Below are 6,244 nucleotides of genomic sequence, written 5' to 3'. Positions count from 1 at the left end.
GGAGACGTTGCCCTGGGAGACGTTGCCCTGGGAGACATTGCCCTGGGAGACGTTGCCCTGGGAGACATTGCCCTGTGAGATGTTGCCCTGGGAGATATTGCCCTGGGAGATGTTGCCCTGGGAGATGTTGCCCTGGGAGATGTTGCCCTGGGAGATGTTGCCCTGGGAGACATTGCCCTGGGAGATGTTGCCCTGGGAGATGTTGCCCTGGGAGACATTGCCCTGGGAGATGTTGCCCTGGGAGATGTTGCCCTGGGAGATGTTGCCCTGGGAGACATTGCCCTGGGAGATGTTGCCCTGGGAGATGTTGCCCTGGGAGATGTTGCCCTGTGAGACATTGCCCTGGGAGATGTTGCCCTGGGAGACTTTGCCCTGGGAGACATTGCCCTGGGAGACATTGCCCTGGGAGATGTTGCCCTGGGAGATGTTGCCCTGGGAGATGTTGCCCTGGGAGATGTTGCCCTGGGAGATGTTGCCCTGGGAGATGTTGCCCTGGGAGACATTGCCCTGGGAGATGTTGCACTGGGAGACATTGCCCTGGGAGATGTTGCACTGGGAGATGTTGCACTGGGAGATGTTGCACTAGGATATTTTTTTAGTCTGTTAGCTTATTTCTTATTTGGCAGTTGCTGTGAAGGTTTGGAGAGAAGGTTTTCTTTCTTCAATTTTCCCCCAATATTGGCGATTTAGGCCAAACCTTTTTGCCAGAGGAGGGCAGTATTACAAAAGCTATTAAATGACATGCTAAATGTATTGTTTGACGACTGTTACAATGGGAACCATACTCAGTAGATGGCAGTAGAGTATCTAATAATGGTTTTGGTTTATTGCAAGGCTGAAAATGACTGTTTGTTATAAACACTAAGATCTGAGGAGAATGGGTTTATCTTTGTTTTGTCCAGTAATGGAGTAATTAATGGAGTGGTGGAGTAAGATGGAGTAAAATTGAGCCGACAAGTAGGGCAGCCGTGATTTTAGTTCCTAGGCAACTTTGCAGTTGATGTAACAGCCTACAGGGAGAAGGTGAGTGCCCTGGAAGTGTGGTGCCAGGAAAATAACCTCTCACCCGACGTCAACAAAACAAAGGAGCTGATCGTGGACTTCAGGAAACAGCAGAGGGAGCACCCCCCTATCCACATCGACGGGGCAGCAGTGGAGAAGGTGGAAAGCTTCAAGTTCCTCTGCGTACACATCACTGACAAACTGAAATGGTCCACCCACACAAACAGTGTGGGGAAGAAAGCGCAACAGCACCTCTTCAACCTCAGGAGGCTCAGCCTCTTCAACCTCAGCTTGACACCTAAAACCCTCACGAACTTTGACAGATGCACAATTGTATCACCGCCTGGTACGGAAACTGCACTGCCCGCAACCGCAGGGCTCTCCAGAGGGTGGTGCGGTCTGTCCAACGCATCACCGGGGGGGAAAACTACCTGCCCTCCAGGACACCTACAGCACTCAATGTCACAGTAAGGCCAAAAAAATGATGGACAACAACTACCCGAGCCACTGCCTGTTCACCCCGCTATCATCCAGAAGGTGAGGTCAGTACAGGTGCATCAAAGCTAGGGCCGAGAGACTGAAAAATATCTTCTATCTGAAGGCCATCAGACTGTTAAATAGCCATCACTAGCACATTAGAGGCTGCTGCCTTATATACATAGATTTGAACTCACTGTCCACTTTAATAATGCAACACTAGTCACTTAATGTTTACATATTTTGCATTACTCATCTCATATGTATATACTGTATTGTATTCTATTCTACTGTATCTTAGTCTATGTATTACTCATCTCATATGTATATACTGTATTTATTCTATTCTACTGTATCTTAGTCTATGTATTACTCATCTCATATGTATATACTGTATTGTATTCTATTCTACTGTATCTTAGTCTATGTATTACTCATCTCATATGTATATACTGTATTTATTCTATTCTACTGTATCTTAGTCTATGTATTACTCATCTCATATGTATATACTGTATTGTATTTTATTCTACTGTATCTTAGTCTATGTATTACTCATCTCATATGTATATACTGTATTGTATTCTATTCTACTGTATCTTAGTCTATGTATTACTCATCTCATATGTATATACTGTATTGTATTCTATTCTACTGTATCTTAGTCTATGCCACTCTGACATTGCTCATCCAAATATTTATATATTCTTAATTCCATTCCTTTACTTTAGATTTGTGCGTATTGTGTGTATTATTGTGAAATGGTAAGATATTACTTGCTAGATATTACTGCACTGTCGGAGCTAGAAATACAAGCATTTTGCTACACCCACAATAACATCTGCTAAACACATGTATGTGACCAATAACATTTGATTTGATTTGAGATTAATTAACTTTTGTCAGGTAAGCTGGCAAAGTAGGCCAATGTATCACAGTGTAATATGACTGGCTGAACTTCCAGCCTATGGCTTAAGTCTGCCACCATAGAAATAGGATCAATGCACTCCCCTTTGACAGGGTGACTCTTTTCTTTCTCTGTAGAAGAACACAATTAAATCATTTATCAGAGGAGGTGTGATAGCCAAGATCTTCAATTTCAACAGCCTTACCCCACCCCTTTGCTTGGTAAGATGAGCGATGGGCTAGAGAATCTGATTGTCCCTTCAAAGGGGCAATCTCCAATTCAAACAATAACAAAGCACCACCCTGCCACTATTTTGAGGAAAAAAGCATAGGGATGGAGCTGGATAAATGTAACCACTCTCAAATTTATAGACAGAGCTACTTAATATAATGTTTACATACCCTACATTACTCATCTCATGTGTATATGTATATACTGTACTCTATATCATCTACTGCAACTTGCCATCTTTATGTAATACATGTATCACTAGCCACTTTAAACTATGCCACTTTATGTTTATATACCCTACATTACTCATCTCATATGTATATACTGTACTCGATACCATCTACTGTATCTTGCCTATGCCGTTCTGTACCATCACTCATTCATATATCTTTATGTACATATTCTTTATCCCTTTACACTTGTGTGTATAAGGTAGTAGTTGTGGAATTGTTAGATAGATTACTCGTTGGTTATTACTGCATTGTCGGAACTAGAAGCACAAGCATTTCGCTACACTCGCATTAACATCTGCTAACCATGTGTATGTGACCAATACATTTGATTTGATTTGATTTGAGCTATGAATGCAAGGACTGACTCCATAATATCAAAGTTATAGTAAAAAAAAAAATACAGTGCTTGTTTACAATTCAATTATTTACAAACAAAGGAATAAAACATGTTTATATTTTTGGTTCTGGGGGGGTTAGACAGTTGAACAAAGCTCATGAGACGTTTGTTTATAGGTTATATTCCTGAAGAATCATGGCTAATATATAAATAATTTACAAGTCCAAAAATGGATGTAGCATTCATAGATTTCTCCTTTAACAGAGTGTGTCAGGGTGAGTAGAGATGACAGGTCTAGTCCATGTCTTATTTAGTGTGATGATGACTGGGTGTGTATTTATATTCACACAGTTGGGTATTTGTCAGAGGGGGACGGTAAGCTGAACTTGGTCTGCCTTTCACTGACTGGGGAGAGGGGTTTCGCTATGGACTGCTGGTGCAATGTCTGCACTCCATAGAGTGACTCTCTTACTCTAAAAAGCCCAACAAAGACTGACTTTATTATAAAATTCCTGCTTGTTTCAGAGGGGCCATTTTTGTCTTGACAGTATTATTCACATGAATTCTGAGAAGAAGCTACGTTTGATCCTGCTCTCACTGTCTGGGACAGTTGAAAATAGTCAAAGAAAGAGGAATTGGAAGAGAATTGTGTTAGGTGTAGGCTATAAAGTTGTGTTGTTATGTGTAGGCTATGAAGTTGTGTTGTTATGTGTAGGCTATTTAGTTGTGTTGTTATGTGTAGGCTATTTAGTTGTGTTGTTATGTGTAGGCTATGAAGTTGTGTTGTTATGTGTAGGCTATAAGGTTGTGTTGTTATGTATAGGCTATAAGGTTGTGTAGTTATGTGTAGGCTACAAAGTTGTGTTGTAATGTATAGGCTATAAAGTTGTGTTGTTATGTGTAGGCTATAAAGTTGTGTTGTTATGTGTAGGCTATAAAGTTGTGTTGTTATGTATAGGCTATAAAGTTGTGTTGTTATGTGTAGGCTATAAAGCCTGGCATGGCTTCACATACTGTATATACTGTAGAAAATGCATGTTGTGTTTTACCAAGCAACCATTTTGTGCTCTAGATTAAAGCTAATCAAACCGAGTGAAGAAATCTATCCCTTTACTCTCAGAAAAGACATCCGTTGAAAAACATCATTTTCTGTCTTTTGTCAGAAGGAAACAAACAGCCAGATTTGAGTCCCTTTACACCTTTAGGGTATCAAACTCATTCCACGGGGGGGAGAGTGTCTGCGGGTTCTCACTCTTTCCTTGTACTTAATTGGTCAATGAAGGTCACTGATTGGTTAGGAACTCCCCTCACCTGGTTGTCTAGGTTTTAATTGGACACAAGACTCCCTAAATTTTATCAGCATATCGATTGCGCAACCAGGGGTGGTAAAACCTTGGATCATTGTTACTCTAACTTCCGCGACGCATATAAGGCCTCGCCCCGCCCCCCTTTCGGAAAAGCTGACCACGACTCCATATTGCTGATCCCTGCCTACAGGCAGAAATTAAAACAAGAGGCTCCCACGCTGAGGTCTGTCCAACGCTGGTCCGACCAAGCTGACTCTACACTCCAAGACTGCTTCCATCACGTGGACTGGGACATGTTTCGTATTGCGTCAGATGGGAATATTGACGAATACGCTGATTCGGTGTGCGAGTTCATTAGAACGTGCGTCGAAGATGTCGTTCCCATAGCAACGATAAAAACATTCCCTAACCAGAAACCGTGGATTGATGGCAGCATTCGCGTGAAACTGAAAGCGCGAACCACTGCTTTTAATCAGGGCAAGGTGTCTGGCAACATGACTGAATACAAACAGTGCAGCTATTCCCTCCGTAAGGCTATTAAACAAGCTAAGCGTCAGTACAGAGACAAAGTGGAATCTCAATTCAATGGCTCAGACATAAGAGGCATGTGGCAGGGTCTACAGTCAATCACGGACTACAAGATGAAATCCAGCCCAGTCACGGACCAGGATGTCTTGCTCCCAGGCAGACTAAATAACTTTTTGCCCGCTTTGAGGACAATACAGTGCCACTGACACGGCCTGCAACGGAAATATGCGGTCTCTCCTTCACTGCAGCCGAGGTGAGTAAGACATTTAAACGTGTTAACCCTCGCAAGGCTGCAGGCCCAGACGGCATCCCCAGCCGCGCCCTCAGAGCATGCGCAGACCAGCTGGCCGGTGTGTTTACGGACATATTCAATCAATCCCTATACCAGTCTGCTGTTCCCACATGCTTCAAGAGGGCCACCATTGTTCCTGTTCCCAAGAAAGCTAAGGTAACTGAGCTAAACGACTACCGCCCCGTAGCACTCACTTCCGTCATCATGAAGTGCTTTGAGAGACTAGTCAAGGACCATATCACCTCCACCCTACCTGACACCCTAGACCCACTCCAATTTGCTTACCGCCCAAATAGGTCCACAGACGATGCAATCTCAACCACACTGCACACTGCCCTAACCCACCTGGACAAGAGGAATACCTATGTGAGAATGCTGTTCATCGACTACAGCTCGGCATTCAACACCATAGTACCCTCCAAGCTCGTCATCAAGCTCGAGACCCTGGGTCTCGACCCCGCCCTGTGCAACTGGGTACTGGACTTCCTGACGGGCCACCCCAGGTGGTGAGGGTAGGCAACAACATCTCCTCCCCGCTGATCCTCAACACGGGGCCCCCACAAGGGTGCGTTCTGAGCCCTCTCCTGTACTCCCTGTTCACCCACGACTGCGTGGCCACGCACGCCTCCAACTCAATCATCAAGTTTGCGGACGACACAACTGTGGTAGGCTTGATTACCAACAACGACGAGACGGCCTACAGGGAGGAGGTGAGGGCCCTCGGAGTGTGGTGTCAGGAAAATAACCTCACACTCAACGTCAACAAAACTAAGGAGATGATTGTGGACTTCAGGAAACAGCAGAGGGAACACCCCCCTATCCACATCGATGGAACAGTAGTGGAGAGGGTAGCTAGTTTTAAGTTCCTCGGCATACACATCACAGACAAACTGAATTGGTCCACTCACACTGACAGCGTCGTGAAGAAGG

Source organism: Oncorhynchus gorbuscha, unplaced genomic scaffold, assembly GCF_021184085.1.
Source record: "Oncorhynchus gorbuscha isolate QuinsamMale2020 ecotype Even-year unplaced genomic scaffold, OgorEven_v1.0 Un_scaffold_1969, whole genome shotgun sequence".
Taxonomy (NCBI): Eukaryota; Metazoa; Chordata; class Actinopteri; order Salmoniformes; family Salmonidae; genus Oncorhynchus; species Oncorhynchus gorbuscha.
Note: the sequence above shows the minus strand (reverse complement) of the source record.